Source organism: Garra rufa, chromosome 25, assembly GCF_049309525.1.
Source record: "Garra rufa chromosome 25, GarRuf1.0, whole genome shotgun sequence".
Lineage (NCBI taxonomy): Eukaryota > Metazoa > Chordata > Actinopteri > Cypriniformes > Cyprinidae > Garra > Garra rufa.
Genome location: NC_133385.1, coordinates 36760903 through 36773892, shown reverse-complemented (window position 1 = coordinate 36773892; position 12990 = coordinate 36760903). Strand labels below are relative to the sequence as shown.

Sequence of the window (12990 nt, the reverse complement as noted above, 5' to 3'; positions counted from 1 at the left end):
TGTACAGGAGACACTATGGCATTGTTTGACGTTTGAAGAGAGGAGAGGGAGGGATACTGTAATCTCCTGTCTTTATGTTTTAGCACGTCACTGACTGGCTTCTGTAATTCTGTGCTGAACAGTTAAGCTCTGGAAATGTGCCATCTGTTAGTAACACGCTAACTTATTCGGTAAAGGCCAGTGTGATTGACAAACAAAGAGATTTCAGTTCTGTAGGGGATAAAAACACAACATGCAAAAACAATACCTAAAAAATGTTTTGGCAGTTTGACAGTTTTTAAAGAAATACACTCTAAAAATAAAGATGCTTCAAAAGGTTCTTCAAGCGATGCCATAGAAGAACCATTCAGTCAAAGGTTCTTTAAGGAACCATTACTTTCTTACCTTTTTATAATCTGAAAAACCTCTTTTGCAACAAAGAACCTTTTGTGAAACAGAAAGATTCTTCAGATGTTTAAGGTTCTTCATGGTTCTTCTATGGCATCGTGAAGCACCTTTATTTTTAAGAGCGAATTTGACGCAGAAATTTCAATTTGTTGAAAATTTACTTTCAGGATGTAGATGAGATTGTTTCTTCATCAGATTTGGAGAAATGTACGATTCCAGCACTTGCTTGCCAGTGGATGCCGTTGCAGTGAATGGGTGCCGTCAGAATGAGAGTCTAAACAGCTGACAAAAAACATCACAATAATCCACAAGTAATCCACATGACGCCTAACAATGCAAAAAAATGTTCTTACTTAAATTTTTTGTCTTGTTTCCAGCCAAAATATCTAAAAATTCTTAAATCGAGAAGAATTTTTTTAGACAAGTAAAAATTAGTCAAAATTAAGTGAGTTTTTGCTTAGAACAAGCTAAATAATCTGCCAATAGGGTAAGCAAACAAATCTTATTTTAAACAGAAAACAAGATATTTTTTCTTACCCCATTGGCAGATTATTTTGCTTGTTTCACGCAACTTCATGTTGACTCATCTCTGAAAACAAGACAATAATTTTTACTCGTCTAGAAAATTCTTCTTGATTTAAGAATATTTTTTATATTTTGGCTGGAAACAAGACAAAAAAATCCAAGTAAGAAAAACATTTTTTGCAGTGAACATCCTAACATCCAACCATTGCTTCTGGCTAAAATATGTATAAAAACGCTTCTGTGTTTTTTTGCCTATAAATGGTGGTTGTTCTGTGCATATTTACTGCATGATTACACTGCAAAAAAGGCTTATCTTACTTAGTATTTTTGTCTTGTTTTAGTCAAAATGTAATAAATAAGATGCATTTACTAGATACCCTTACGAAAAAGTTTATTCAAGTCTGCTATTAGTATACTTCTTTTAAACTTAAAATAGGAAAGTATGCTTTCAGTCTACTTTTTATGTACTTTTTTAGAAATGTGCTTTTTATACTTCTCAGAATTATACTTCAAGTGACATTTAAATATACTTGACTTATACTTCTAAAAAAAAATCTAAATATATTTGAGCTATACTTGTGCTCTGAGAATCTGTGTTTTCATTGTTATACGCTAGGGGTGCTATTACACATCTTCTGTACAGAATTTCCAAAACACAAGTGATGAAGAAACCGAAACAACAGATGCTTCCACATGTAATCTAACACAATCATCAGACATAAAACAGCATCAAAACCATAGATATGGAAAAACGTTATGGAATAAAATGTTGACCCATGAAGAGGTAATAATGACTGTCAAGCTTTGGGGTGTTGATCAACTCCATCTACGTTTTGATTATCATGAATATAATTTTTTTAGCTTTTTGTTCATAATGTTATTTATTTATTTATTTATGAAACTTACCCACATTCAAGTGTTTATAAAAAAGAATGCATGAAGCTAGAATAAAATATTTTTGTTTACAAGCAGATGCTCTGTTCTTTCTTTTAATGTTTTGTATGTTCAGATATTCATATAACAAAATATATACAAATTAATACCTAAAAAGGGACATAGTAGTATACTTAAAGTATGATGTAAAGTTCACTTAAAGAAAACTTACGAGTATACTTGCAGTATAAAACAACTAAAATAGTCGTTTACTGAGACTATACTTCAAAGTGTACTAAAAATGCATACAAATATATTTAATAAATGCATACAATAGTATTTAATTAGTAAACTATCAGTATACCTGTAAGTTCAATTTTAGTATACTTGCAGTACAAACTAAAAACATAAAATAGTACACTTAAAAACATACTACTAGTACACTGATATTTGTATACTTACTACATAAAGTATACTTGCACTTTACTTAAGTATACTTAATAAAATAAACTTGAAGTATACTTCTTTTCGGTAAGGGTAAGCAGAAGGACATAAGATATTTAGTCTTGTTTTAAGCAAAATGTATTTAATTTAGCTTTTCCCCCTGGAAACAAGTACAATTATCTGCCAGTGAGGTAAGTAAAATATTCTTAATCAAGAGTATTTTACTTACCTCAGTGGCAAATAAATGTACTTATTTTAAGCAAACTGCACTTACTTTTTTTTTTCTTCTCTTCTGGAAACAAGACTAAATCTCTTGTCATTTTGCTTATCTAGTAAATGCATCTTAATTTAAGAACTTTAGATATTTTGAATAGAAACAAGACAAAAATACTAAGTAAGATAAGCCTTTTTTTTTGCAGTGTATTAAAGGTGTTGTGTTTTTGTGATTTACCATTACAGTGATATGAATTTGCTCATGCTACCCACTTTTTCGCTTTGTGTTGAGACCAAAGTTGCAGTCCAGGCTGATGGAAATTGAATTTATTAAACTCACAAATAATTTAGGCTGCATTGCACTTTTCTAACAATATCACAGAATCAGTCTAGCTGCTGTAAATCACGTGCGTTTGAAAAAGCCTCAGTCGAGCTCCTCTAAATCCAGCCGCATCTGATCGTCAGCCAGCAGCCCCTTAACGTCCCGTAAAGACTGGCTCTGAGAGGGGTGTAGAGTTACCCAGCCCACTCTGCCTCTCTGATCTATAAAAAGCATCCGTTAGTGGGGCAGGGCAATGTAAAACTCCTGTGTGCCGATAGCGGTGGGGAACCAGAGATGAATTATGCAAGGTTTTCAGATAGGGAAGACGGGCAAACCCACTGACCTCATTTCCTTCACTCTTTTCGCTCTCTCGTTTTCCTCAAGCTAGGGAAGCTCTTTATTTCAACTTGCTTTTTTTCTTGTTTTAAACTGTTTTCTAAATGCCTTTTCAGCTACTTTTAAGATAGCAGCGCATCTTTCTTTTTTCCTTTTTTTGGTTACAGTGGAATACAAATAATGCCCTCAATCGCAGTCTAGCCATATTCTAGGTCTTAACTCGGCTTTGAACATTTGTTCAATTTACTGAACAACTGTCCTCGTGTGGCATTTGGCTGAATTTCATGAAGTCTGTCGATAACAGCTTTGGGTCACTGCCTTTGATGTATGATTAAATCATCATACAGACAAACCAAAAATTATTCAGACACCAGATATAATTTTTTGATACTATAGTTAATTTATGTAAGTGAGGATAGCAAAATAAAGTAAACTGTGACATTTTACACCCATACAGTGGACTGTAAATAAATTTGATAAACATTTGGGACCAAAAAATATTCAGACACATTGACCTGACCATGTTTTGCTTAAGTGTTTTTTTTTCTGTAATTGCTAATGCAACTTTTTAATTCACTACAGACTAAACAAAATTAAGCATTACTTGGTAACTGGTCAACAAAAGTATTGATAGTTGTGTAAAATACGCCACACACTTCAACAAGTCAGTTTGCATAGGCGTCGTCCCAGACAGTAGCCTCATCTGAAGCTGGCTCACAAGAAAACAGTTTGCTGAAGACAACCAAGCGCATGAATTATACTATCTGACATTATCAAGATGAATTTGTTCTGACACACTTTAACTCTTTTTAACTATAGTGAATAGACTGTTATAATGTGAGAAATGTTGATAGAGTCTGAATACGTTTTGGTTTGACTGTATATCAAAGGCAGTGCAACATATATTGCATATATACATATGCTACATTACACTTTTGAACATTTAAGGTATCAATATGGGCCCAGTAGGTACAACGTTGACATATTTTGTACCTTTTCTTCTGAGAGTGCATGTAAAAAATGCAAGCTCACATATTCAGAACAAAAGACTAGTGTACTGCTCCCTGAACACTGCACAGTATACACAATTTTTACAAATCACACATGCTATAAAGGAGATTCTGATCTCAGTCAAGGTTGAGATCAGGTCCAGTTCATTAGTCACAATTTGAAATGCAAGCACATTGCATTATGGGATACAGTATTTACATTATGTGATACAGTATTCAAGCAGTATTCTCTGAGGTATTCTACACATTAGGCATGCACAGTCAGTCTTTTGCCAGTGGTCTCTTATAATATTGTAAGTGTGCAGCTGAGAAATCATTGGTATGTATTGCAGTCAGTAGGTCTAATGCATAAATTACAAAACACCTAAACGTTAAACTGTTTTTTATAAGTGAGTCATCTTGATATATTTATATGCAGTATAATTATCTAGGGTCATAATTTGCCTGAGTAGAAGCTTATTTTAAATGTATATTGGTGTGGAAAAGTAAGCAAGCCAAAGTCAAAAAAAGTGAAATGTACAGTATCCCCTCACATTTCAGCAACCAGTTTACTATATCTTCTCAAGGGACAATACTATAGAAATGAAACTTGGATATATATTTAGAGTATTCAATGTGCAGCTTATATAGCAGTATAGATTTACTGTCCTCTGAAAATAACTCAACATACAGCTATTATTGTCAAAATAGCTGGCAACAGCAGTGATAACAGCAGTATGTTGTTTAACCATGCAAAGCCACATGTCCTATTCATCATGTTTATGTTTTTGTCTGCTTGACAGAACCATACAAAGTTGTGTATCTTGTATTAGAGCAGTTAAAATTAGGTGCTTTAAGTACAATTCTCTCATACTGACCACTAGATGTTCAACATGGCATCTCATGGCAAACAACTCTCTGAGGATTTGAGAATTAGGATTGTTGCTCTCCACAAAGATGGTCAAGACTATTAGAGGTTCAGTAACACCCTGAAACTGAGTTACACTACAGTGGTCAGGGTCATACAGAGGCTTTCCAAGATGGGTTTCATTCGGAACAGGCCTCGCAAAGATCGATCAACGGAGTTGAGCACTCGGTTTGTGCATCAGGTGCAGAACCTGGCTTCAAAAAACAGACACATGAGTGCTGCCAGCATTGCTTTAAAGGTTGCAGAAGTAGAAGGTCAGCTTGTCAGTGCTCAGACCATACGCCGCACACTGCAACAAGTCAGTTTGCATAGGCGTCGTCTAAAGCCTCATCTGAAGCTGGCTCACAAGAAAGCCCACAAACAGTTTGCTGAAGACAACCTGTCCAAGAGCATGAATTACTGGAACCATGTCCTGTGGTCTGATGAGACCAAGACCAAGAAAATTGTGTCTTTCCTACAGTCAAGCATGGTGGTGGTAGCATCATGGTCTGGGGCTGCATGAGCAGCCATGTTGCTTTGACATCTGAGCAACATTAGAGTCCACATTCAATGTCCATTGGAAAGCTTCCCAATGAAATCAATATTAAAATGTTGAGGGGATAATGTTTTAACAATGTTATCAATAAAAACTTGCCACTGAAAACAATACCATAATATTCTCGGAACATTGTTAAAACAAAAAATTGTGAGCTGGGAACACAATATACTGACACTTTGGACAAGTTCACTTAGGTACTCACTTTTGTTGCCAGCTATTTTGACAATAATGGCTGTATGTTGAGTTATTTTCAGAGGACAGTAAATCTATACTGCTATACAAGCTGAACATTGACTAATCTAAAATATATCCAACTTTCATTTCTATAGTATTGTCCCTTGAGAAGATATACTAAAATGGTTGCTGAAATGGGAAGGGTGTACTCACTTTTAAATCTGTAATTAAGTTGTTGTCATTCTCTTATATTTTTTAAACACACACAACAGGTGCAGGAACACACAACAGTGTGTTGTATAAAAATTAGTATTGAAAGCACACATCTGAACTTGGAATACATGCGACAGGACTCTTGATCTGTTTAGAGTACCTCTTTATCTTTAATATTTTGGTGAAACGCAGGTTTGAGGTCAAGAATCAAACTGTCCAGACGGGGCACGTGTGTGAGCGTGCAGCAGGAACACACACAAACACACATGCTCATAATCTCACTCAGTCACAAGGTCCTATTGGCTTTGCCTCTCTGGATAAATCCAGGATTGCAGATTTTTCGCCCCTGGCACAGCGAGCACTGGCGCTGCACGGACAGCAGTGTTTGTTTTCTATGGGAACATTTATTATGTCAGTTCTTTCTCTCACGTTTTCAATTGGTGGTGGAGATGTGCTTGGTAGATTACACAGAACAGCAGCGCTAACAGACTGGACTGAATCCAACCAATACACACATCGCACTCTATCTCTCTTCCTCTGTTCCTTTGCATTACGGTCTTTCTATAATATTTAGTGTTGCACATTGAAATTGGTCATTTTTATTTAATTTATCACTTTAACCCTCACATACATCTATTAAGCATAGGATTATGTTTCCTTTCCTGACAAACCAGTATGAGCTCAGAGCTGGATTAAAATCTAGACCAAATAGGTCTTTATATATTTATATAAACCTACACAATGAGTTCACCAGAACCACCTGCTCCTACAACAGCATGTGCAGACATGTAGGATGTCTGTCTCAGTTATATGCCAACATGAAAAGCAAGACCTTTATATATACACACTACCAGTCAAACGCTTTTGAACAGTAAGATTTTTTAAAATGTTTTTCAAAGTCTCTTCTGCTCACCAAGCCTGCATTTATTTGATACAAAGCAAAAACAGAACAATTTAAAAATATTTTTACTATTTAAAGTAACTGTTTTCTATTTGAATATATTATAAAGTGTAGTTTATTTTGTGATCAAAGGTAAATTTTTAGCGTCATATCTCCAGTCTTCAGTGTCACATCATGATTCAGAAATCATTCTAATATGCGGATTTGATTCTCAAAAAACATGTATTATTATTATTGTTATAAATATTTAAATATTTATCAATTTATTAATATTATAACTTTTTTCAGGATTATAGAAATCATAGAAATATATATATATATTTAGCAAGAATGCTTTAAATTGATTAAAAGTGATGATAAAAGACATTTATAATGTTACAAAAGATATCAGATTTCAGATAAGTGATGTTCTTCTGAATTTTCTATTCATCAAAGAAACCTGAACAAATTCTAAAAAAAAAATAGTAAAAATATTTTAAAACTTTACTATGTTTGCTGTACTTTGGATTAAATAAATGCAGACTTAGTGCTGATGAGACTTCTTTAAAAAGCATTAAAACTTTTGACTGGTAGTGTATATATTTTATTTTATATTTAACATATATGCATTTCTTTTACAAGGGTTGTGAATGCTGTTTAATGCTGAGTTTAAAATACCCAAATATGTATACTGCACTTCTCACAAGTGCAGTATTAGGAAATGATCTACACTACAACAATTGGAATTTGAGCCTCGTAGAAAGAGTACTAATGTTTAGTGGCTGTTTTTATGTGTTATCATCAATGTGGCACATGCTGCCCATAGCGCCATCTGCTCTTCTCTTGCACAGAAATCTCCAAACCGAGATAAAGCGGAGGAGATAATTAGTCTGCGTTTAGTTAATGGTATGTCTTATTTTCTCTGCCTGTGGGGAGCTGTGCTGTTGTTGTGGAGCGTAATGAATCTGGGCAGTGGAGATGCATCTCTACAGACAATGTGCAGATATTACATAGATTTTGATGAGGGAGCGACACACACAAACCTATTTCAGCAGAACATGTGTGTAAATGAGAAATCGAAATTTTACTATGCGGCACTCGTACCGACTAGGCATATATGGAGGAAATGCTCATCCACACAAGCCTGTCTGATTAAAACCTTCAGTTATGAAGTATGCAAATGTGTTGTGAATATGTCCAAAAATTGTTTATGAGCGTTACAGGCAGTATGCCTCAATTTTTACATTTACAATGTGTTTATCGATTTACCAGACACTTATATCCAAAAATGACTTTCAGTGTATTCAAGCATGCGTTATACTTTATTTTACAGTATGTGTACTTACCCAAGAAAGTAGTGGGTGGTGCAATGTAATTACAATGGGTTACGTTTAGGTTTAGAGGCAGGTTTAGGGTTAGTAGCTAATTATTAAAGGAACACTCCACATTTTTTGGAAATAGGCTAATTCTTGATTTTTTCTAAGTTGAGTTTTACTGTTTTGAAATCCATTCAGCCGTTCTCCTGTTCTGCCGATATCATTTTTAGCATAGCTTAGCATAGATCATTGAATCCTATGAGACCAATAGCATCAAGTTCAAAAATGACCAACGAGTTTCGATATTTGTCCTATTTAAAACTTGACTCTTCTGTAGTTATATCGTGTACTAATACCGGCGGAAAATGTAAAGCTGTGATTTTCTAGGCCGATAAAATTAGGAACTACACTCCCATTCCGGCGTAATAGTCAAGGAAGTTTGCTGCCGTAATAAGGCTGAAGCAGGCGGAGTAATATCACACAGGGCCTGAAATTAGTTCCCAGCTAGGTAACTGCCAACGAGGAACGCTCCCTGTGCATGCAGTTGGTCACGTTGTGCTGCGTGATATTACTGCACCTGTTTTGGCAGCAAACTTCCTTGACTATTATGCCGGAATGGGAGTGTAGTTCCTGATTTTATCGGCCTACAAAATCGCAGCTTTGCATTTCCACCGGTCTTAGTGCACGATATAACTACAGAAGAGTCAAGTTTTAAATAGGACAAATATCGAAACTCGTTGGTCATTTTTGAACTCGATGCTATTGGTCTAATAGGATTCAATGATCTATGCTAAGCTATGCTAAAAGTGATATCGCCAGAACAGGAGAACGGCTGAATGGATTTCAAAACGGTAAAACTCATCTTATTAACTCGGGGGGAGTTGGAGAATGAGCCAATTTCCAAAAAAGTGGAGTGTTCCTTTAAAGTTATAGTTATTATTATTCTTCTGAGACTAAAATTTCTGACTGCTGCTCCTCCTAGAGCTTTAACTCTACAAACTACAAACTCAGCCCAGATCTATCGAACCAAGCCTAGCAGCTAGAATCATGTTACTGACATGATAATCAGGCTAGAAACATCCTAACAACATGCTAATCATGCTAGCAACATGCTAGTAACTTGTTAATCATGCTAGTAACATGCTAATAACTTGTTAATCATGTTAGACAACATGTTAATCATGCTAGAAACATGCTAACAACATGCTAATCATGCTAGTAACTTGCTAATCATGATAGTAATGCTAACATCATGCTAACAACATTCTATTCATGATAGCTACATGCTAGTAACATGCTAATCATGTTAAAAACATGCTAGACACATGCTAACAACATGCTAATCATGTTAGAAACATGCTAGTGCCTTTGCTAATCATGCTATAAACATGGTAGCAACATGGTAATGATGCTAACAACATGATATAAAAAATCTAGCAACACTATTGACATGTTAATCATGTTAGAAAAATGCTAGAAACATCCTAACAACATGCTAATCATGCTAGCAACATGCTAGTAACTTAAAGGAAAGGGGGTGAGTGAGGCCAAGTATGGTGACCCATACAAGGAATTTGTGCTCTGCATTTAACCCATCCAAGTGCACACACACAGTAGTGAACACACACACACCGTGAACACACACCCGGAGCAGTGGGCAGCCATTGCTGCGGCGCCCGGGGAGCAGTTGGGGGATCGGTGCCTTGCTCAAGGGACTCACCTCAGTCGTGGTATTGAGGGTGGAGAGAGTGCTGTACATTCACTCCCCCCACCTACAATCCCTGCCGGACCTGAGACTCGAACCTGCAACCTTTGGGTTACAAGTCCGAATCTCTAACCATTAGGCCACGGCTGCCCCCAAAGAATTGAGCCAGCCAGGAGTCGAACCTAGAATCTTCTGATCCGTAGTCAGACGCGTTATCCATTGCGCCACTGGCCCGATAACTTGTTAATAATGCTAGCTACATGCTAGTAACATGCTAAATAAGTTGTTATATAAAACATGATATCTATCCATTTATCCATCCATCCATCTGACAGACTGCACTGCCTTCAAAACTACTTTAAACTTAAATCTTTTTCGGACTGAAAACCATACATTTCTAAAAACTTTTTAAAACATTTACAATTTTTCACACTTTCTGATCAGGCTTTTTCAAGCCAAGTTTTTATCTAGTTGTAATTGCTATAAGTATGTACATGATTCAGAAACAGGACTAAATTAAAGTGCTATAGCCAAGCATAAGTGTAAAGCACAAGTTAAATTACTGATTTGAAAATAGTTTTCCACATGGCTAATTAATACATATCAACATTTTGTGTGCCTCATCCATCATGTTGGATTTATTTTAGTGGTGTCAAAATTAAAAAGAGCATTGACACAAGCAATTTTTTTTTTTTTTTTTTTTTTTTTTCATTTTAACACAATAAAAATATTTAACACAATTTAAGCAGTTACCATCAGTTAAGACATGAAGTTCAGCAGCGGCAGCTTTTAAAGTTACAACAGCCGAAATATCCTAATAACCAGCTGCTGTGATGTCTGTTAATCAAAGAACAAAATAAAAAGAGGAAATCAATAACTTGTATGTAGCTATGTAGTTTTATTTAATTTAGAATTTAATATTTGATAACTTTATTTAAATTAGGCTATATTTTCTTGCTGAAGGGCACAGGTAAATGACATTTATTATAATGGTTTTAAATGAAGATAGTTTTAAGTTCCCTTTAGTTAGAAGTTATTTTTTAAAGTATAATAAATGTCAGTGGTTAAATATTAGGAACAAAATCAGTTGGTATCAGTGATACTTGCCTTCAGTCATTAAAATAATATGACATTAAACAAATACTAAAAATATACTTTATGTTCTTTCTACATTACTTTGAAGATTGAATGTGAAATTATTGCAATATAAAAGTATAATTTAAAACCTTAATTTTAGGTGGGATAAATCGTAATTAATGGCGATTAATTTCAGAAAAAGTGTGCAACTACTTTTTCACTTTATATTTTTTTAATCAATTGACAACACTAATTTATTTGTGCTCAATAACTTCTGGAATTGTCAAAGGATACATACAATTCTGCCTCAAAATTTGTCTAAAATGGGGTTATTTTATAAAAAGTCTTTGCAAGCATATATGCTTCCCCTGTAAGTTCTGGGTAAACCTCAGTTTTAACTATGAGTTAAACAGAATTCCACACTGTAGACTAATTTTAAAAGGGACTTATCACTGTTGAAACCCTGGTAGAGAGAAGGCCTAACACTGATTTTACTGATCAAAATCTGTGCTGTAGGATACAATGCTGTGCCAGAATGTTGAGTTGTTTTGCAACAGACAATCAATCATAAACTGCCTCAGTGCTTATCTCATTAAACATTCATGTGTTTTGTACAATCTCAGACACTTTCATGCTGTGTTCGGTCTATGTTCGGTCTATGTTCAGTGTGAAATCTCAAAATCTGGCAACCCAGGATTAATTACATCTTGAGTTTTTTTTTTTTTTTTTTTTTTTTTTTTTTTTTTTGTGGTAATAAAAATCCAATAAGCTCCCTTTCTCTACTGGAGAGTAAGCTGTTTCTTGAAAAGTGTTCATTAACATGTATGTGCATTTTTGTCCTGTATTGCCACAGTGGTTTTTTAAATTACATTGTTATGTGTAACTTTTCCTCCACCGTTTGCAAATACGAATATTCATGTGAATATGAATGATGCCTTAAAATATGAAGTGCTTTGGCATTTCTAATCTCAGGATTTATGAACAGTAAAATACTACCTGGTTTCATGATGAACATGTAGCTGTGGGAACCTTTTCACAAGATGCGAAATACATACCAATAAGCACATATCACTGCAGTTTCCAACAGAAATGAACACTCGAGGCGGTTATCGTGAAACTGTTAACGTTTCCGTACACAGTTATGATTACAGCTTCATATATTTTACTTTCCGAACGTAACAATCTTGCTCGGTAGCTCAGCCGGCACTGAAATTGGATTTAGGATTCGTAATCCTTGGGTACGAATCCTGTAAAAAACATGACTCACGATGAAAGAGCTGAAAGATTGAAAAACAAGATACAAAACCAACGTCACATAAAATGTACCATATGTACATTCATCTGTTCCAGGGGGAAAACAAACAACACTCTTTTAGCACCACTTAAGCACAGTGGACAGTTCACTTTAAACATGTCAAAAAATTTACAATAAGTGAGTACACCCCTCACATTTCAGCAACCATTTTAGTATATCTTCTCAAGGGACAATACTATAGAAATGAAACTTATATTTTAGAGTAGTCAATGTGCAGCTTGTATAGCACTTACTTACTGTATAGACTTACTGTCCTCTGAAAATAACTCAACATACAGTCATTTTTGTCAAAATACCTGGCAACAAAAGTGAGTACACTCACAGTGATAATGTTGTTTATCCATGCAAAGCCACATGTCCTATTCATCATGTTTATGTTTTTGTCTGTTTGACAGAACCATACAAAGTTTTGTATATTGTATTAGAGCAGTTAAAATTAGGTACTTTAAGTACAATTCTCTCATACTGACCACTGGATGTTCAACATGGCATTAATGGCAAAGAACTCTCTGAGGATTTGAGAATTAGGATTGTTGCTCTCCACAAAGATGGCCAAGGCTATTAGAGGTTCAGTAACACCCTGAAACAGAGTTACACTACAGTGGTCAGGGTCATACAGAGGTTTACCAAGATGGGTCCCATTTGGAACAGGCCTTGCAAGGGTCGATCAACGAAGTTGAGCACTCGTTCTGTGCGTCAGGTGCAGAACCTGGCTTCAAAAAACAGATGCAAGCTGGCAGCATTGCTTTAAACGT

The 12990-nt window shown here is 35.2% G+C and overlaps 1 protein-coding gene and 1 non-coding gene across 2 annotated transcripts in view; one reads left to right on the top strand and one right to left on the bottom strand.

Annotated features, from left to right (window-relative positions):
- ano3 (anoctamin 3) overlaps positions 1–12990 on the top strand; it is a 125510-nt gene that overhangs the window by 17184 nt on the left and 95336 nt on the right. The gene's annotated exons all lie outside the window — the stretch shown is intronic.
- On the bottom strand, positions 10005–10077 carry trnar-acg (transfer RNA arginine (anticodon ACG)). Its single transcript has one exon. It is a non-coding gene; the product is annotated as a tRNA-Arg (tRNA).